This window comes from Canis lupus, chromosome 4 (assembly GCF_048164855.1).
Source record: "Canis lupus baileyi chromosome 4, mCanLup2.hap1, whole genome shotgun sequence".
Taxonomy (NCBI): Eukaryota; Metazoa; Chordata; class Mammalia; order Carnivora; family Canidae; genus Canis; species Canis lupus.
Genome location: NC_132841.1, coordinates 67929381 through 67951766, shown reverse-complemented (window position 1 = coordinate 67951766; position 22386 = coordinate 67929381). Strand labels below are relative to the sequence as shown.

Here is a 22386-nt window from a genome sequence, read left to right as displayed (position 1 = left end):
ATGCACAAAGACCAATGGGTACATGAAAAGATGTTCAACATCACTAGTCATTAGGACAATGCAAATTAAAACCACACTGTGACATCACCTCATGCCTGTTAGAATAAAAAAAGACAGGAGATAGCACATACTGGCATGGATGTAGAGAAAAGGAACGTTGGTGCACTGTTGGTGGGATTGTAAATTGGTGTAGCCACTATGGAAAACATTATGGAGGATTCTCAAAAATATTAAAAGTAGAAATACCAGATGATCCAGCTTTTCCATTTCTAGGAATATATCCAATAAAAACCAAAAACACTAATCTGAGAAGATATGTACACTGCCATGTTTATAGCAACATTATTTACAGTAGCCAAGACCTAGAAGCAATATAAGGGTCCAGTGGATGAATGGATTAAAAAATCGTGGTATTCAATTGAACATTATTCAGCCATTTAAAGAAAATGAGGAAATCTTACCATTTGGGACAATATGGTTGGACCTTGAATGTATTATACTAAGTGAAATGAGTCTCAGAGAAAGACAAATACTGTATGATTTCACTTACGTTTGAAATCTAAAACAAAAAACTCAGAAAAAAAAGAGGTAGAGGATGGGGAAGGGGAAATTGGAAGAAGTTGGTCAAATGGTACAAACCTGCAGTTATAAAATAAATAAATATCACAGGTGGAATAATGTACCACGTAATGAATATAGCTAACACTGTTGGATATTCAGGAAAGTGATTAAGAGAGTAAATCCAAGAGTTCTCATCACAAGGAGAACTTTATTTTTATGTGTATGAGAACCTGATTGTTAGTTGAACCTGTTGTGGGTCATCATTTCACAGCATGTGTAAACCAGACCATCATGCTGTGTGCTTTAAGTTGATACAGTGTTGTATGTCAACTATTTCTCGATAAAACTGGAGGGAAAAAAATTGATGCAATTAGGACGTGTAACCTTAATAAATTGCCCCCTTAATTACCAGCTTTAAAGCACTCTAGCGAATTTGTTAGATTTTTCTCAAGTACATTAGAGATTAATACTGACTTCTTATGTTTCACTGCTACTGTTCAACTTAATGCCTAAAAAAAAGACTTCATCTTTATTATAAAGACTTAAAGTCAAAAATCACCAAAGCGGCAGTGTGGTACAGTGGTTGAGGACTTTGGACTCAGATGGAATCCTGGTTCAGCTGCTTTGTAGCTTTGTGATCCTGAGCTTCAGGGTCCCCTCCTGTGATACGTGATGTCTGCAGAACTTCATGAAATGAGCTTGTGAAGGGACAGCAATGGTGAGGGGAAAGGAGACAAGGCTGGAGGTGGGGGTGAGGGGAGGTGGCAAGAGACAGCTAAAGAACTAAGGTAGAAGAATCTCAAACATAAAATGACCATTTTGTTTTCTTCTAAGAAGAGACATGTGGTGTGCTTGTGTGGCTTTGAAACACCATAGTGCTCATCAGCAAAAGTTGGAAACTTGCACTAACGCCCAGGTGTGTCTTGCACCCTAGCCAGTTACCTGGCATCCCCTGTGGTCAGATTGATGCCTCTTGGCACAGAGGATCTTGTGGACAGGTTTGGGGCAAACTGAATCTGGTTGTTTGCACTTGTTTGCCAAAATGTGTAATTATTTACTGGCACTTGCTAAAGATACCAGTTTAGAGTTTTGGGCAGAGCAAGGATTAAGTTTGATATTTGGGGGACTCTTTTTCAGCTGGCCTGTCCAGGATTCTGTGACCATTCTTGGTTTGACATGTAGCAACTGCACCTGCTGGCTAACTCATTAGACACTTGTAAATGAGAAACTCATCTTCTCAAAGAGAAAGAACCTTTTGTCATATCCTAGTTCTTCTAAGAATGACCATATCTCTGAGTTTAATATAAATTGTAGAGGGTTGAGAAAATACATTTTGGAAAAAGACAGTCATAACTTAAGAATTTTCCTTCGATGGGGATTTCCCTTTTAAAACCTGAACTGAGCTTAACCGAAACAATGACTGAATGTTGAAATAAGACCAAATTAGCCCAGTTAGAAGCTGCAAGAGGGGAGGAATGTGTTCCTGTTTTTATGACTGTAACCTTTAAGCCTAAGTCAATACCCAGGTCATAGCAGGCACTCAGTAAATACCAAATGTATGAGTACAATGTTTATATTATTGTGGCTGTCTCGTGTATAATAATAAGTCAAAGGGGAATAGAATGCATATGTGAGCCAAAGCATAAGTCCTTATGCTTGAAATGTCATCACTTCTGTATGGCCAGGAATTATTTTGTCAGTTCCAATTAAGACAAAATTGTGATGTAAAGGAAACAAAGTGAAATGTTCTATTCATATTGTGTTTGACATCTGCAATAAGTTGTAACTAAAAATTCCTTAACTTGGTATTGAACTTGTCATATGTTTCTTAGTGGTATTGTTCATTCCAACTTAAAGTGAAATTAGGTTTCTGCCACTCATAGTAGGCATATGTTTTATGTTATGAAAATGGCATGCCTTCTGGGCATTGTCGTGTACTCCAAAAGCTTATGAGATTTCTCTTGATGCTGTGCCCTATTGCTGTTGCAGCATCCGATAACCAAATTAGGCCTCTATTCCCTCCCTGATAGTCTTTTGGTCACTTTAGAATATGTCAGATTTGTTCACATGACTCACTGGCTCAGTTCTCTAGTCTTCTCACATTAGATTATCCACCAGCCAAAAGTTTTGACATTTAAAAGAATGGTTAGAATCCTTTCCAGTGCCCTCCCTCCCCCTTTTCCTTTCTTTCTCTAAAAATGGCCTTTAATAAAAAAATAAATTTATTAATTAAAAATAAAAATAGCCTTTTGATTTCATGAAACTAATAATAATATTAATAATTAGTTTAATTAATAGTATATTAATACTATTAGTGAATGTGTGCTGTTATTTGGAACCAAGCCCACAGACATAGAGCAAGTGGTCAAGTAAGATGACAACTGATGGTAGCTCAAGTTGCTTCTTAGAATAATTAAGTACCACAGTGGGTATTGCATTAATGCTGAGATTTCTTATTCAGTAAATTTCGTGTGTGGATATGTTGTTGTTGCTTGTTTGTTCCCTTTGCAACTCAAATAGCATAATCTTCTTGGGATGTGGGGAACACATATACTTAGGAAACAGAGACTCCTTTTCTCCTGTTGGTATGGAAGACGTGTAGAAAGAATGAAGGGATGTGTTTTCTAGCACCAGGATTCTGTGAGAAATCACACGGGTAGAGAAAAAGGCTTGCAGAGAAGTAAAAGCTTCTGCTGCTTTCTCCAGGATTGACTTCACCTTCATGAGTCTCCCCTCCCCCTTCACCACCTCAGAGAGGCACATTTGGACCGACCAGAGCAGAGTGGCCAGCTTCTCTGCTCAGAGTTAGCCAGCCTTTCGATCTCCGCCTTCCCAGTGTGAGTGGAACATTGCATGACCATTTCTGACTTTTCCTGCCATTAGCACACTCAACCTAGATGAATAATGCCTAGTTAAGGGGTTGGGGGTTGGATCTTGGCAGTCACAGGGGACCAAGCTGATACCCGATCTGTCCATTGGAGAAAAAGGAGGAAGAATGATTCTTTAGGACACTGAAGCTATAAACACAAATAGAAAATTAAAGCTGAAGAATCCACTTGGAGTCAACAAAAAATGTTAAACTCTCCATTTGTCATGTGACTTATTCTTGGCATTCAAGGAGCTAGAGGCTCTTGTGGTCTAATCTGGAAAGAGTCACTAACTCGCTGTGTCACCTTGGCCAATTGGTTGATCTTCTTGTGCTGTAGTGCTCCGTCCAGCTGCTGGATGGGATGAAAAAGCAAGACCTCACTGAAACCAGATGCTGCCTCTCTGAAAAGCTTTCAGCAATAAATAATATCATATATACTTTGTTCCTGGCAGCAAGTACTGAACTGTTATAACCCCCTGTTTTCACTTGCTTCTAAATTTCTGGAAATTTCTCCTTTGGGCTTGAATTTTTCCATGCTTGTCCTCAGCCCAAAGCTTTTTGGAAAGTTTGACCAAAATTTCACTTAGCTATTTTTCCTGAATGATGGGAGAACAAGGGCAATACATTGTGTTTTAACTCATAAAATAAATTTCAATTTTTCTTGGTATGCCCTAGAAAAATAGCTGAGCTGCTACATGTAAAGCATTTAGTAAAAGAATCATGGTATAGTAAAGAATGCCTACAAAAGACAATTTTAGGTTGCTTCTGTCTTTAAACAAGACCACACACAATCAGGACACATAAAAAGTTCTAGTTTAGCTTCAAGGATCGCCAAAAGGGAAGATTCCACATATTTTCTCAGTAACCCATCCCTGCTCATCAGAGGCAACTTCAATTACTGTCAGATGCCATTTTTCTTGACCACTTTCTCCTCCTGGTTCCTACCCTACAGGCCTGGTTCCTAAAAAGACTTCATGATTATGTGGTAGCATTGATACTTTGAATAAAATTGACCGTGTCTTTCAGGTAGCCTTCAAAGAAGGCTTCTCTGGTCATCATCCCTTCGTAGCTCTTAAAATTACGTACATGTATGATGTCTCCCATGTGCGTCCCTGCCATACGGATAGCTCTAGTATGGCAGGACCATCTGTTTTAATTCACTGTTGTCCCTGTGGCACTGCGCTTACTGCTGAGCATATCGTAGAACACATTGATTGAATAAAATGGCCCCGGGTGCAGTTGTTCCTGCTGGAATTTGTTCATAGATTTGTCCACTCAGACATGCATGTGTACATTCAACAAGCGTCATTATCTAGTTTATGCCAAAGCATTGCTGGGAATCCATCTGTACTTTGGCAGATATCACAGAAGTTCTGAAGGATTTATTACTTACACAGCAAAACAAAAACAATCACATTATTTGGTACCATTATTATACCTCTAATTGGAATATTGGGCTCATAAAGCCAAAGCCAGTCCTGAGGAATTTGTCATTTATTGAGCATCTCTTTTGTGTCTGGCGCTGTGTTAGGTACTGAAAAGAGAATAATCAGTAAGACAGCCCCTGCCAGGAAGTCACTTACCGGTTAATGGTGTCAGGAAAACAATACTGAAATAACTTTTATACAAGGTGGAATGTAATAGGTGGGAGTCAAAAGCAAGAGAAAGATCACTGTACTACAAGATGCCTTGGGATCTTGTGCAAATCTCCTCAAGAATCAGAAAAAAAGGGTTTCCTTTATGTTCAGAGGTCCCATGAGATAAACAATTATGGTTTCTCTCATGGCCACATCCTGCACTCCTCAATCCTACTAGCCTTGAACGCTCTCTCCATGCCTTCAACCATGAGAAACTGGTCAGATCGATCAGTACTGGGAAATAAACTGGAATGGGGCTCAGGCTCTTGACATCAGGGTCCTTAGAATCATTATTATGTATGTAAGGCCCTGTGACTTCTTTATGATTTTTATAAGCATAGGTATGTTTTTGTCTCTAGATTGCCTTCTTTTGCCCCAAATGTGAAGAACATGTTACAGTGACGTATGTGTACAAAATTATAGATGATGAACTGAGGACTAAGCTCCAGCCACACTGACTTTCCTTGTGTTCCCTAATCCACCAAGCTGACTATACCCTTACCGGGAATGCTGTGCCCTCAGATTTTGGCATAGCTGGCTCCTCTTGTCATCAGATCTCAGCTCAACTAAAAGACCTGTGACCCCAGTTACATGAGTAAGCCCTCCACTCCCATTTCCATCACCGTGTTTGCTTTCTTTATAGCATTTATTCCATCTGGCAGGGGTTCTTTCCCCAGTTATTTGGGGTTTCTTGGTCAATTTTCTTTCACTAGAATGTCAGTTCCATGAAATAAGGGACCTTTACCACTGATTTTGAGTGCCCTGGAAAGTGTGTGGCATATGATAAGCACTCACACATGCTTATTAAATGACTAATTGGATGTGTGAGTGGCTAGAGGCTGAGGGAAATGGTTTATAGACCTATTATGCTCTTTGACTAAAAACAAAACAAAAAAAGAACCTTGCAACAGTATCAGCTGTTCTTGAGGTACCTTTGCCTTAGCTCTAGCCCATACCTCTCCTTGTACAACAATGGATATCTATGCTTTTCAGATAAAAGGACAGCATCTTAGATAGAGGTTCCCTGTAGGCTGTACTGTTGTTGAGGCTGGTATCTTTCAGGATTTAATTCATATTTCTTATTCTAGGCCTCTCAGGCAACCGATGCAGCAGGTGTAATTTAGAATGTTGCTTCGGGTTTCTAAAGCTATTTAATGCTATAGATCTTCCCTGAAACTTTTCCAAGCACATTTTAAAAGCTCCACTGTTTCCCTTGCTAATGATTTTCATCTGCCAAAGAGCTTGTCTAGTTAAAAAGCAGATCGCTGAAGACACTTTAGGCACATATCTTTCATATTACTTAAGTTGATTTTGTTTTATTTATTATTATTTTTATTTTTTGCGTTGCTGGGAAAACCTGTTAATAAAGGAAGAGAAAAAAATTGACTTAGCTTTTTAAAAGTGAAGATGTTCCTTGGGCTGGGCTGAGAGTTGTTATATAAAAGGTATTTCTCTAATTCTTAACTGAATTAAAAATGGGACACACAATTTTTTGGAAATAGTTTGGGTTGAAAAGGCTTTGGCGTATTCATGGGTCTCTCAGCTGCTTAAAAATAATTTTGAAAGACTTATTTGCATTCTCCAAATTAAAGATCTTGTCCAAAAGGAAATGCTAAAGTCATGGTTTTTCTCAGCTTGACTTTTTGGGTGCTAGGAATTTATAATCAGGATTTTTTGAAGGGGGAACAGAGATGGGACCTTTGAACAAAGTCCCTGAGCCAAAATAAACACTCCATTGTTCCATAGTTTTGTATTACAAATAGAAAAACATCTCTATCATTATTCTATTAAGGGAACACAGATTACCAGATTCCTAAGAAAAGGCGACCAGTTGATTGAGCACTTTTTGTTTAAGGGTGGTGCACAGTTAATGCCAAATTTCTGTCAACACAAGAAAAAAATTCATATATCAAAAATTTTTTTATAATCTATTATGTAAGAAATTTATGCATGTTACTACTTACCAGAAGAAACTTTCTGTTTCCAGCAATCTGTTGAAAAATCTTGATCAAAGGCATTTATTTGGAGCTTAAAAGTGACAATGTAATTACAGACAAATTCAGTATTACTGTCTTTTTACCACCTTTTCACTCTGGCAACAATATTAGCTATAGTGAGCAACATAAAACTGCTAACTATAAAAACATTTTTCTCTGATTCTGAAATGACAAGTCAAAAAAACCCCACCCACTACTCTCAACTCATCCTACAAAAGAAATTGGTGTCTAATTATCACTCTCTTCTGCTGCCAAGGTGAGTTGTCATTTGTGGTTGCTGGTTGGGCAACTTTTCTCACTCCCAAGGTTATTTGTCATTTTGTAAGAAAGAGTAGCAAATCCCAAAGATTTGCACGTCATGAGGAAGTGTTGGCTATGCTTTTGTACAACCAGACCTCTTTACTGGAGGAAGAAAAGGACATTGTATTGGGGCTCATAATTTTCTAGGCATTATGTAAGATAAGAGAGGAGGCAGAAAGAAGGTCTTGCTTCCCAAATATCAGATCTGTTTCCCTTTGGGCTCTGAGGAATGAGAGACAGAACTGAAAAGCTCTAGATCATTTTTAAATTGATTTGGTTCCGTAAACTGCATGATCACATTTATCAGGCACATTTTCCAATATGAAGCAGTGTCAGTTTAACACCAAATATATTGATTAAGGCTCTACTGTCCAAAGGGCATTGACAGTTTGGTAAAGAGAAGACAGTTTACACCTCACTATTCAAGACAGACTATGTCACCCTGAGTGAGCTCAAGGGACAAAGAAAGTACAACAGGCTACAGAACAAGAAAAACTCTTCCTGGTATGGTGGCCAAGGACAACTTTGATGAGGGAAGAGACAGTTGGGACGGACCTGGAGAGCTTGATGGATCTTACAAGATGAAAAGAGCTACAGTGTAGGAAGAAGGGAAAATAGAGGGTATGCCAGGTAGTATTGAGCATATTGAGTAAGAGCTTGGGCCAATCCATATGACAAAGTTAATGAAGTTGGGTGTAGAGGGGAAGATAGTTTGAAAAATAGACTGGGACTGTTGCCTGGGGCCTTGACTGTCAGCTAAGGATGCAGGGTCCTAAGCAATGGGGAATCATTAAAGAATATTAAACAAGAAAACATCATGTTTGGAGATAGACTTTTGATTCCTGGCAGCAAAGCAAATGATGGATTGGAGACAAAAGAGTTGGACAACTGGGTGACCAATGAGGACTATGTGGTAATAGTCCCCAGAATGAGCAAAAAGATCTATGGTTGCATGATTACAACCTCTTCACAGATAAGTTAGTGTCTTTTAAAGGAGTAGTATCTCTTTAGAACACAAATTAAGTGGAACAACAGAACAATTCAGTGGAGTTTCATTGTAATGGGATTTAGTTTGTTGGTTCAGCTGTGGAATTAAGAACAATATACAATGATGTTGCAGATCACAGCTGATAAACATGGTATGACATATATTCAAATATATACATCAGTATACATGCCCCTTGTTAAAATTCTGGCCATCTCATTATCATCTGCAACATTAAAGACTGCAAGGCTCTGTGTCTTTACCAACAGTAAAGGCAGCTTTGGCCATTTCTTGTTTTCTCCAACTACTAGATGTCTGAGTCCCAAAGGTGAATCTGTCCAGCAGATTTTGACTTTGACAGCCTTCATGAGAGTGGATGTTGCATGTTCAGTGTGCTGAAGCCTACTGTCATAGACACTGCCTCACTCATGATTAGGTCACTCAGTACCTGTTCCATTTGAGGACTCGGCAGGTTTCAGATCCACAGAAGAAATATCCCACTTGCCTATGGTAAGTTATGAAATACATTCACTCTTGTCATCCCTGAGATAAGATCTATGATTTTTTAGACCTTTGATTTTAAAATATCTCAGTATTAACTAAAAATGGAGCCAAAATTCACTCTCAGGACCAGAAGAAAAATGAACAAATGGAAGAACTCATCAGGCCACTTTCCCTAGCTTTATTACACAAGCCCCATCTTCCTTACCTGAAACAAGTGAAATATAAAATTAGCACTAAATAAGCCACAAAGTACAACACAATATTGTGATGGAAGAAGAAAAATTCGTCCTATGGCAGTTCAGGTTTAGAATGATAATGAGGAAGACTTTGACTGTCAGACATTGGTGAATGAATGGGGACCCTTACCTCTGAGATGCCTGACATGGAACAAAACACCCACAGTCTTACAGAATAATGGATATTGCCAGTTTGGCTAAAGGGGGAAGACGAACCATGATGTAATGGAGAGTGACAGCTAATGGTGTTATCGATTGCATATTTTGCCTTTTTGCTGTAAGTGGGTACCACATTAGAACTCAAAAAATACAAACAGTTTGCCTCTTCAGGGAAAAAAATTAGATGTAAAGTCACAGGACTTTTAAATTTTTCAAATTCTAATGCAACTCATTTGGAGCTGTAGAAATCACTACTGTTCCAAATCTTTTATTAACATACAAGGAGTGCCAGCTTTGCACAAGCTCTGTCATATTCAGAGATAGATTGTTGGCACAAACTAAGTCATCTATCCTCTTGGTTTTTCATGTTTTCAATAAGAGGAATGGCTAAATAGAGTGTTTTTTAGATAAGCAGTTAAAGCTTCTCTGGTCAATTCTGTGGGAAATGTTTGTGAAGGCTATTTCCATATGACATGCAGAATAAATATATAGGGAAGATACTTCTGCATACATTAAACTACAAATGGAAGCCTATTTGGAATAATTAATTTTTTAACAGTAAAATCCTTTTATTTAAGCCATTGACTCTCTTTCTAAGGAAATCTTCAGCAGGAGCTTCTGAGTTCATTCTCAGTGGTTAATGCAGCAGAAAAAGAAAATGAATTAAAGGACTTTCTCGGGATATTTTCTGTAATCACTTGAGACCGTGAACATGGCATTCTGGTGCTTTTGCATTTAGGCACTGAGATGACCACAGATGTGTGAAGCTTATCCTGGATCATTACATTACAGGGCTTCGGCCTATGCTATCTCTTTTATGGTTACAGTATTATTATTTTGATGTTTCTCAGCCAACTGTAACACATTGTACTCTGTGAAATGTTTTGGTTCTTGTTTTAATGGATATTTGCTAGTGGGTTTCACAGTGGTCCACTTGAGTAAAATGAACCAGCCTTGGCATATCCGTTTGTTGCAATTTACTGAGACTCAACAAGAACCCCTGGTCCAGCTTACCTAGGGCTTGTGGATCATGTTTGTGACTTTCAGTGAGAGATTGAGAACCATTTGCTAATCATTGTGCCCCAAATCAGAGTTTTTCATTAGAGTATTGAAGTGCTTAAATTAGCCTGCTTTTTGAGGCTAGTGATAGAGCGCCTTTTTTTTTTTTTTTTTTTTTTTTTTTTTTTTTTTTTGCATTAATCAGACATAGCTAACACCAGAATTCTGGGAAGCCTTATGACAGAACCTAGCCTGTGCAATATTGCATGTGATTTGCTGTTCTTGGAAGGTCCACTCTGTGGCTTTTCTCCGGAATCTATGAAGAAAATGTTCCTTAGTTTAGAAACTGGGATTGAGAAAGCTCCCCTTCCTTGTCCTATAACACTATGTCTGGTGAAGGTCAACTCTTGAGCCATGACAGTAAGTAGGGTGCATATGGGGGTGACGGTCATGGATTCAGTGACTAGAATTCACCATGTAACATTCCAGCCATCCTGTCAGTGTTTTCTTGAAGTAGATGCCTTATATAAACTTCTCTTTGTTAGAACCACTCCTGGGACTCCTGGGTGGCTCAGTGGTTGAGCATCTGCCTTCGGCTCAGAGCATGATCCCGGGATCCTGGGATCAAGTTCTACATCAGGCTCCCCACAGGGGGCCTGCTTCTCCCTCTGCCAATGTCTTGCCTCTCTCTCTGTGTATCTCATGGATAAATGAATAAAATCTTAAAAAAAAAAACACACACACACTTTATCTTTCTATCTGTTTAAGTTTGTATGGGCTTGTTATTTTTTTCTATAAGCAGGGATATAGATTTAAAACCCTTTAATACTGTTATTTTTTTTAATGTACTAAGGATTCTACAATAAATGTCCATGTACCTGCGACCCAGGCAAATACATCAAACATAAACATTTTTCCCCATATATACTTCATAGCTACTATTTATAAAGAAACAAATTATACATTTCCCAAGTTTGCCTTTCTCAGACTCACCCTATGCTCTGCTACCCCAGAGGAACAATTGTCATGTGTTGACATTTGTACAGTCCTGTTTCTATACTTTTAAATTTTACTACATATATGAAACATGCTTGTTATATGTATGAAACACAAATTATTTATGTATTTTAAAAGGCTCATATATTTTGCTTTAACTGTGGAATGTGGTACTCTGGCAGTTACTACTTTTGCTATTTAACATTTTGTTTTCAGAACTGATATTGTATTATCCTTGTTCATTTTTTTTTTAAGATTCTATTCATTCATGAGAGACACACAGAGAGAGAGAGAGAGAGAGAGAGAGAGTGAGGCAGAGACACAGGCAGAGGGAGAAGCAGGCTCCATGCAGGGAGCTCCATGCAGGACTCGATCGTGGGTCCCCAGGATCACGCCCCAGGCCAAAGGCAGGCGTCCAACCACTGAGCTACACAGGGATCCCCCTATCCTTGTTCACTTTTTTTAATTGCTGTATATTACTCCATCTTATGAAAATATCACAATTTACCCATTCCCATACTGATCAAAATTTAAATTGATTCAACTGTTTTACTAAAATAAATTATACTGAGATAAATATCCTTTTATATTTCCCTCAGGACATATATAATAGAGGTTTTCTGGAGTATATATCAGTGGACTTGACATGTCATAGGATATGCACATTTTCATGTTTGGTAAACATTGCCAAGTTGCTTTCCAAAGTGCTCATACCAATTTATACTCCTACCAGCAATGTATGAGAACCCTCACTTCCCCAGGTCCTTGTCTACACTTATTATCAGATTTAATTATTTGTGGGTTGATATATATGAATCACTATCTCATTGTTTTAATTTTCATTACTCTGACTATTCATAAAATTGAACATCATTTTTATAGGGCCATTAGGATTTCCTCCTCTCTGAATTATTTATTTCTACTCTTTAAAAAAATTTTAATTTAAAATCAATTAGCCAACATATAGTACATCATTAGTTTCAGATGTAGCATTTGATAATTCATCAGTTGAGTATAACACCCAGGGCTCATCATATCACATGCCTTCCTTAACACCCATCACCCAATTCACTCCCACCTCCTTTTTTTGTTTTAATTTTAGAAGGAGAATGACAGTGCACATGTGCACACATTGGGGAGGGACAAAGAAGAGGGAGAGAAAGAATCTCAAGCAGACTCCCCACTGAATGCAGAACTCCATGCAGGGCTCTGGATCCCATGACCTGAGCTAAAGTCAAGAGTCAGTGGCTTAACCAACCACCCAGACGCCCCTATTTCTTCTCTGTTCTTTTACTGTATGTGCTTATATTTCATGTATAATACTTTGTCTATACATTGAAAATTCTGTGTCCCATCTGTTGATTGCATTTAAATTTTTTTCAAGACATGTTTTAACATAGATAATTTTTAAATTTGTTATTCTGCTTTTTGTGCCTTGCTTAAAAAATTACTTTCTCTTCCATGGTTATATTGTATATAAATTTCTCCTGTACTCTAAATTGTTTTAATTTACTTCTCAAAGTTTTGTTTTAAATGTGTAGACTTTGAATTTATGTTGAGTTAATTTGCATGTATAGTGTAAAGCATGGATCTATTCTTATTCCATATGAAAAACAAATTGTCCCAATACCATTTACTAAATAGCTCCATCCTTTCTCCATTAGTTGTAGTGCTTCTCTGGTGTGTACTAAAGATCTCATGTATGCTTTGGACCTTCTAGGATTTTTTGTCCTGTTGATTTCAGCTTTCCTCCTATTACAAGGTACCATGCCATGTAAAAAGTATACCTTTATAATAAGTATTTTTCCTTATATTGCATGACAGAATGCTTTAAATGTTTTATTTTCAGTACTCTGTTAAGTACAGGTTTTTGGGTGACATTTCTGTCAGATTCAGAAAACCCTAGATTTCTAGTTTATTAGGAACATCATAAGTGTTAAATTATAAACAGTGGTCTTCTGCATAGTAGAATAATCATTTTATTACCACTTTAAAATTATTAATGCAGTAGATAATATTGCTAGATCTTTCTGATACTGAACTATCTTTATATTCCTTGTCTAAATGTTACTTGAATAGGGTGTTTTACTGTATTATGTTTTGGGGTTTTTTTTTCCAGAAAGTCTTAAAGTGTATTTTGGCAGACTTGCTTTTTATAGGTATTGATTTAAATAATTACTTTTCAGAAATGTTTCTTTGTGAAGCTAAAAATACAAAGGTTTCTCTTTCTTTTTTTTCAAGTCTAGTTATTACATAGCAATCCATTTCTGCCTATTGAGAAAAAACATTCACAGAACATGTCTATAACGTCTCTTCTTTCTATTCTTAAACTATGTAAGGCTTGTCACTTTTCCAAAAGTATGATTATGCTCAACTTCTTTATCCCTTCCTAGAGCCTGTGGTAGGGATGCGGCCTTCTCAGTCCTCTCTGATATGGGTTCTCCAACAACCGTGCTGATTTTCAAGGCAGCAGAAGCCTGCAACAACCACATTGTCAGTGTTTACCGATACCCATGCACTCATGTATCTCATGTATGCCTCAGTAGGGCTGCTCACTCCCATGTCAAGCAATATTGGTGTTCCCATGTCACAGATTATCTATCCTTCTCCCAAAAAAGGCAGAAGACCTAGCACATTTTAATTGTTCCTTGAAATAATCTCACCTATTTTCCTTGTTCTTATTGTGCAAAATTTTCTTTTTCAATCAATAGAAAATGTGGTCCATATTGTTTTTACCAACAATATTTAGTTGAATTGGCTATCAAGTTTTTCCTCACCATTTCTTTAGTCATCTAATAAATCTATATTTCATATCTTCTATTGGTCTGCTATAGTTATAGGTGATTGGAAATATAGCAGTGAACTGAACAGAATTCCTGAACTCATATAATTGACCTTCTAGGAAGAGGAGATGAAAAACCAGTAAACAAGTAAATATATGACATATTAAATAAAGATAACTGCTATAGAGAAAAATAAGATATGATTTATTATTGATCTAGATAGTCAGAAAAGAGCTCAAAGATGAAGTGATATTTTAAGGGCTACTTAATGGAATTTTGGGAGAAAAGGATCCCAGGCAGAGGGAGTGGTATATGCTGTATCAGGTCTTCAAAAACATCAGAATCCAGGGTGGTTGGAGCAGAACGAGCAAGAAAAGTATGGTAGATGGAGGCAGAGATAGTAAGTGGTGGTCGGGGAGAGGGTCAAGGGGGATTAGGTAAGTGTTTCAGACCACCATAACCATTTTGGCATTTATTCTAAGTGAGATGGGACACCATCTGAGCGTCTCGAAGAAGAAACTGACATGTTCTTGTTTTAGCAAGACCTTGATGGGTAGCTTATATATTTGGAAATAAGGAGTTTCAAAACCAGAAGTATGTAGACTAATTAAGAAACTATTATAATAATCCAAAGAAGAAATATTGATAACTTGGATGAGGGAGATAGAGATAGCAAGAAGTGATCACATTCTGAGTATATTTTGGAGGTATATCTGAGAGAATTAATTGATAGATTGATTTTCAAAGTATGACTGAAAGGCCTGAGAATCTGGAAGGATGAAGGTGATATTGACTGAAATGACCAGGACTATGGAATGAGCAAGTAGGAGGGTAAAATCAAAAGTTTTGTTGCAGATTTATAAGTTTGAGATTCCTATCAAATATCCAAAGGGATTATTTAGTCAGTTGGATTATGAGCCTGTAGTTCAATGAAGAGTTTCATATTAAAGGTATATATTTGGAGAACATAATCCTATAGATGATATTAATGATAGTACTGAATGAAATTACCTAAGGAATAAGTATAGATAGGGAAAAGAAGAGAGGAGGATAAATACTGGGGTGGGGCATGGTATTCCAATGTTACGTGGTTCGGAAAATGAAGAGGTACCCAGCAAAGTAGAGCAAGATGAAGTGTCCAGTTGGGTGGGAGAATCGATGGAGAATAGTCTCCAAATGCCAAATTAAGATAGTGTTTCAAAAAGCGATCCATTATGTTGTATGTTAATAAGTCAAATGAGATGATTAAGAAGTAACCACTAGATTTAGCAATGTGAAGTCCTTGGTGGCCAGGACAAAAGCCGTTTTATTTGGTAGTGAAGCTTATGGCCTTATTTGAATGGGTTTAAGAAGGTAGACAAAGAGGAATTGAAAATAAGAATCTAATGCAATTCTTTGGGAAGTTTTGCTTTAAATGGGGAGCAGACAGGCTCCCTGCTCAGTGGGAGTCTGCTTGTCCCCTCTGTCCCTCCCACTGCTCATGTTTGTGTGCATGCTCTCTCTCTTTCTGAAATAAATAAAATTTAACAGAAAATAAATGGGGAGCAGGGAAATGAATCAATAACTATAGGGATAATAACTGGAATAGTTGAGAGTGTAGGGGCACCTGAGTGACTTAGTGGCTGAACATCTGCCTTTGGCTCAGGTCGTGATCCCAGGGTCCTGGGATTGAGTCCCATACCGGGCTCCCCACAGGGAGCCTGCTTCTCTCTCTGTCCATGTCTCTGCCTTTCTCTGTGTGTCTCTCATGAATAAATAAATAAAATCTTTAAAAAAATCTTTAAGTAGTAAACTTGTCTTTTTATGCCTCCACCCCACACTGCCCAGCACAAGACTTAGTGACAGTTTAGCTAGATATCAAATTCTAGATGGATGATTATTTCTCTAACACTTAATGCTTTTTATTTATTTTTTGGCATTTGTTGTTGCTGAGGAAAAAAAATCTTCTACTGGTCTGTTTGAATCCCTTACTGGATAATATACCTCTTATTTGAAGTCCTTTTAAAGAGTTTTCTTTATCCTGATGCCCCAATGTGGATTTATTTTTTCTTTAATTTTTATTTATTTATGATAGTCACACAGAGAAAGAGAGAGAGAGGTAGAGACACAGGCAGAGGGAGAAGCATGCTCCATGCACCAGGAGCCCGACGTGGGATCCGATCCTGGGTCTCCAGGATTGTGCCCTGGGCCAAAAGCAGGCGCTAAACCGCTGCGCCACCCAGGGATCCCTCAATGTGGATTTATAATCCACAGTGGTTACTGTGGGTTTTTTTTTAATTTTTAAAAAATATTTTATTTATTTATTCGTGAGATACACAGAGAGAGAGAGAGGCAGAGACACAGGCGGAGGGAAAAGCAGGCTCCCCACAGGGAGCCCCAAGTGTGACTCAATCCCGGATCCTGGATCCCAAGATCACGCCCTGAGCAAGGCAGACGCTTAACCACTGAGCCACCCAGGCATCCCTACTGTGGGTATTTAATCCAAACTCACTCTGTTCTTTTAATTTTATAAAATTATTAATAATAACTTTTTTTAAAACTGACTCTTGGAATTGAATTACGTTTTCTCATTTGGAACTCCCATCATACCTGAGTGGGAGCTCCTCAGTCTACCCCCTATGGTTTGTAATTGCTCTTTCACATTTTCCACTACAACTATCTTAGTTTTAAAAAAATAAAAAACAAAAAAACCTACCATTGCAGTAGTTGATGTAAAGGAGGAAGTTCAAACTGTCAACTTGCAGTGCCGTGTTGGCCAATACAAAATTTCATGTGAAGAAACTTAGTGCCCTTCCCTCTCTTCTCCATTTGTATTAGTCTATTCTGGCTGCTATAACAGAAATACCATAGATTTGAGTGGGTTTATAGACAATAGAAATTTATTTCTCACAGTTCTGGAGGCTGGGAAGTCTCAAATCAAGGTGTCAGCAGGCTCACTTCCTGGCACATAGACAACTGTCTTCACCGTGTCCTCACATGGTGGAAGGGTAAAGGGAGTTCACTGGGACCGCTTTTATAAGGACACTAATCCCATCCATTACCTGATCACCTTCTAAAAAGCCCCACCTCCAAATACCACACTGGGGGATATGGTTTCAACATATGAATTGGGGCAGGGGGTATGAACATTCAGCCTTATAGCACCATTCTAATTGATTAAATAAACCAGCAAACAAAGCTGGGTTTGACCCATTAAAATGATCCTATAGTGTGATAGGTCATGACTCACAGTTTGAAAAACACCGAATTGAATGGCCAGTAATGGGAATATGAGGGAATATTAATTAGTGCAGCCATTAATTTTTATATTCATAGTTTTTCTGTTTTTAGGGGGGTGGTTGAACAGGGGTTATTATGCTGCTTTAGCCACCAAGGAAGAGGATGCTTCCCTGTAATTCCATGTAATGGGGATTTACTATAATGACAGCAGGTATCTGTTGCTGTGCATACCCCTTCTCACATATCTCTCTCTTGGAACATGGGTCCTTCATGGGTTCTTTTTTTTTAAAAAAAAAAAAAAGATTTTATTTATTTATTCATGAGAGACACAGAAAGAGAGAGGCAGAGACATAGGCAGAGGGAGAAGCAGGCTCCACGCAGGAAGCCTGATGTGGGACTGGATCCCGGGACTCCAGGACCACGCCCCGGGGCCTAAGGCAGGCACTAAACCACTGAGCCACCAGGGATGCCCCATGGGTTCTTTTATAATGTCCTCAAGCTCCCTATCCTCTTACTTCTAACTTCTCCAAGCTGATAGAATCTGCCCAACATTTAATGTCAAGTATTTCCTATTTGTCAACCATTGGTATTAGGACCTAATTCTCAATCTAATCCATGCATATTTAGCTGAGCCAGGTTGATTTCATTTGAATCAACAAAGACTTGTTAAAAGCTGCATTTGCCAGAAAAAGTGGCAATCTAATTGGCAGGTAATTAAGATTTACTAATGTTAAATGGAAAAAGAAAAAAAATAAAAGAGATAGCTTTTTGTATGGGCTCTGTTTTCAACTGTCTTTAGAAATTTTACTGAAAAGAGAATGACAGAAAAAGAATTCATAATTTGTTTTCCATTGTATTAATATTTACCAAACCTTTACATAAGTATTGTGCATTTCTTTTTTTAAACAAAGATTTTAGGGACACCTGGGTGGCTCAGAGGTTTAGTGCTGCCTTCAGCCCAGGGCCTGATCCTAAAGAACCAGGATCGAGTCCCATGTCAGGCTTCCTGCATGGAGCCTGCTTCTCCCTCTGCCTGTGTCTCCGCCTCTCTCTCTCTCTCTCTCTCTCTCTCTCTATCAGCCTGTGTCTTTCGTGAATAAATAAATAAATCTTTAAAAAAAAAAGATTTTATTTACTGATGAGAAACAAACAGAAACAGGCAGAGACATAGGCAGAGGGAGAAGCAGGCTTTCTCTGGGGAGCTCGACCCTGGAATCATGTCCTGAGCTGAGGGCAGACGCCCAACCACTGAGCCACCCAGGTGTCCCAGTATTGTGCTTTTCTAATAAGAAAAATAACATCGACTTCGGGGAATACAGTCATTTTGCAAACCAGCATCATGTACTCCTACTCTTGATTTAGTTCATCTTGGTACAAATATGAAGTGTCTGTAAATAAAATTGTGTCTGAAGTAGAAAGTCTAATGCTTCTCCCTCTAGCACCATTTCAGAATACATTACTCGGTATACAATTTGGTTTGGGGAAGCTGGGTGCCAAAACCTAGAAAAATATAACCCACTAATAGGCCAGGCTCCTTTTCCTAATTTCCTACACTTCTCTTCTCTTCTTTGTATAACCAGTATTTATTATCTGTTTTTATTAACTTGAGAGTTAGAAATTTGGTTTGGGATAGGGTCAGATAGATTGTCACCTGTTTTTTTATTAGATCAAAATATTTCTTTCTGACTAGGATGGCCATTTCTGTGGCCTTAATAATTCCCCAAATAAAAGCATTCACAAGTTCTAAAGTGAAAAATACTCTGGTTCCAGCACACTAATAGGATTTATAACTCTCATTAAAAAAACAGGAGGGCCTACCTCTTAAAACTCATAAAAAATCCCTATCAGAATGTTACACATTCAGGTAAATTTTCTTCCTTTACAGAGAGTAAGGATAAAATTTCAGCCTGTTTTTATACAAATCCTGTGTGATTATTCTTTTCCACTCTTACAGTTGAGCCTTTTAAAAAAATAGGTGAAAATGAGCTTTTTTTTTCAAGGATAAGCTAGAAAGATCTATGCTGTCTAGTCAGAAGACTCTGGCTAGTTGGTCCCTTGCCACTCTTCAAACCCATATTATCTGTGATCCTACTTCATAGTGAGTTCCAGAAGTGTTCCCAGACTCAGGTAGCTCTCATGAGTTATCTACACATCAACATCCAAGCCAGCAGGAGTGGAGAAGAAGTAGAAGAGATGTGCATTTCCCTGGAAGATGCACTTGCCACTTCTGCTCACATCCTCCTAGCCAGAACTGAGTCATGTGACCATAGTTCACTGCAAGGTTGGCTGTGAAATGTCATCTTGCACTGGATTCTATTACCAGTTGAAATTAGAGTGAGTGACTGTTGAGCAAAATTAGTAAATATGAGATCACCTTGTGGGTTGTGGCATTAATTCTATGGACGAGGGAAGACATTTGCGTTTCATTCAGAAGGGTGTCATAATCATCATTATGTTTCAAAACATAATTTTGTGTGAAAAATATATTGGGGGGGAGCCTTAGTGGGTGTGAAGGGGACATTCCTGAACATGCTTGCAGTCCAAGTGAGTTGGAGTGGCAGGGACTTGGTGATAGCTGTAAAGAGGGGAAAGGGGGTGAAGCGAATTCAGAAGATGCTGGAGAGCTACTGTTAACAGAATTGGGGGCAGAGGAGGTGGACAGCCAGGCATCTTCTGAGTCTCTGGCTTGTGTTGCAAACACTGCAGGAACACCAGGTTGACGAATGAAGTGTTTCTGGACCCGAGGTCAGCTTTGGAAATGCACTCTAGAGATGTTTATCAGACAGGCTGTTTCTACACATCCAAAATATGATTTCAAAATAAACTAACTTCTAATTCACAATCAGTCAGACTCAGATCTAGTCATTGTTAACTAACCTATTCAAATGAACGTTCCTCTGTGAGGGTTTCTTCTATTCCAGGGCTTTGTATGGATGACCTGTCACAGAATGGTTAATCACGTACCACATAGGAAAGCCAGCCAGGCAGAAGGGAGTTGTAACCAACAAAAGGCCTTGCTAATTCTGGCTGTGGTCATAAGTCATGAACAGCCTTCTTGTATTGATAGTATGGTCATACACAGGAATGTGAGTTGCATAGCCTTGCGTTTATCACAACTCAGCTCACACTCAATGATGAGAATCATCATGATTGTTCTAACCATATGAGGAGCAACAAGCAATGTGGCTAAGCTCCAGAGTTAGAAAGCAGTCATTTTGTGTCTTATGGTATTTGTGTACATAAATCACTAAATGTTTAGTGTTTTGCACCTTTTGCGGACTTGTGACTTTTTTTTGATAGACCTACTTCCTTTTATTACAAGCTAATTAAAAAGAAAAAACACATTATCTAAGTGCTGTGTCCTCCTGCCCAATCAATCAAAATATCTTATTAATGGAATAAATATCCAGTTAACATGTAGGCGGTACTGAAAATTTTCTAGTCGTCTACTTTGCACCACTAATACTATGGTTAAACATTTAAGTATGTTAAGATTTCCGATGGGCACTAATGGCTTGGAATTCACTCATCCTTCATTTAACAAATATTCAAAGTGTTACACACTGGGCATTTAGGATATTTCGGTGCAATAGGAGTGAATATAGCAGATGGTGCCTCTGCCCTCTGAAGCTGTCATTCTTGCACTCCTTCGAGAGGCCATGAGACTATCACTCTCTTCAGCCTAATTCATAGTCTTTGTCAAATTCTAATGCATGGCTGCCTTCTCATTTGGTCCAGCTGATTCTGTTACGATAGTGTGATGGGTCTCACGAGGCTCCAGCCCAGGCCTGGCCTTCACTTCAGTTGGCAGAACCCAAAGAAGTTCTGGGCAAAGTTCGATGGGGCATGGGGGGCGGGGTTATGTGAGGCAATGGGTTGTGTGCTTTCATCTACTCTTTTGGTACCAGGGGTGTGTGCACGTGTCTGTGTGTGTGTGTGTGTGTGTGTGTGTGTGTGTGTGTGTGAGAGAGAGAGAGAGAGAGAGAGAGAAAGAGAGAAAGAGAACAAGAGAGAATATGATTGATTTGGGGAGCGTTTTGCCACAGCATATAAATGAAAGCAACAAGACCAAGAAGCTAGAGATTAGGACATGCCAAGCAGTGACCAAGAAATTCACCATATACCACCTCCAACCCTACCTTCTCTAATAGATTTTAACCAAATGAGTGTAATATGGTCTGCTTGCAGACATGACTGAATGAGGAGGGAAATTTATTTATTTTTATTTTTATTTAAAAAAATTTTTTTAAGATTTTGTTTATTTATTCATGAGAGATGGAGGGGGGGGGCAGAGGGAGAAGCAGGCTCCATGCAGGGAGCCCGACGTGGGACTTGATCCCAGCACTCTGGGATCACACACACCCTGAGCCAAAGGCAGGCACTCAACCGCTGAGCCATTCAAGTGTCCCACAAAAGGGAAATTTAAAAATGTCTTGATATAAAGCCCAGAGGAAACCATACGAAAATCCAGCTCCTATTTCAGAAATATCTGCTGGACTGTTGGTTAGTGTGCCCTTCTTGTTAACTTTGATTAAAAGCCTGAGTCAGATCTCTCATTTTTTAATGTGCTTTTGAATTTTTTTAGATTTAAATCTCTGATGGCTTAGGCAGTTGTTTGCGCTCTCCTCCCACCTCACTCTTTCCTCCAACTGTCTTAATTTCCCTTGCTCCCTCTTTCTTCTACTTTTCAGCTCTACTCCTTTCTACTCTAAACAAGAGTTTTCCTTGTCCTGGAGTTCATAAAGTATTCTCAAACTGCTTTCCTCCTTGCCTGATCACCCACAAGATATAGTTTGGGTTTCTAAACTTTGTTCTTTGAATAAAAGGTTACTTTTATAATTATTTAAGGAGCTCATACATCTCAATAGAGATTATAATTTGCTCTCAGGAAACACTTCAGAGGTTTAATTTTGGCCCATGTTTGTTTTCCATTTCTTCTAGGTTTTCTAAAGTCTTAGAAAAGGTCAGCACTTTTTGGTGTATATATATTTTTAATTGAAGTTTGATTTGCATACAGTGTTATATTAATTTCAGGTGTACAGAATAATGATTCAACAGTTCTGTACATTACTCAGTGCTCATCATGGTAAGTGTACTCTTCATCCCCTTTGCCTGTTTCACTCACCCCCACCTCCTTTCTG

General features: G+C 38.5%; 1 protein-coding gene and 1 long non-coding RNA gene across 6 annotated transcripts in view; both read left to right on the top strand.

Annotated features, from left to right (window-relative positions):
• GHR (growth hormone receptor) overlaps window positions 1-22386 on the top strand; it is a 270875-nt gene that overhangs the window by 88654 nt on the left and 159835 nt on the right. The gene's annotated exons all lie outside the window — the stretch shown is intronic.
• LOC140632583 (uncharacterized) lies at window positions 8568-15579 on the top strand. Its single transcript, XR_012030184.1, has 2 exons — window positions 8568-8859; window positions 12346-15579. It is a non-coding gene; the product is annotated as an uncharacterized lncRNA (long non-coding RNA).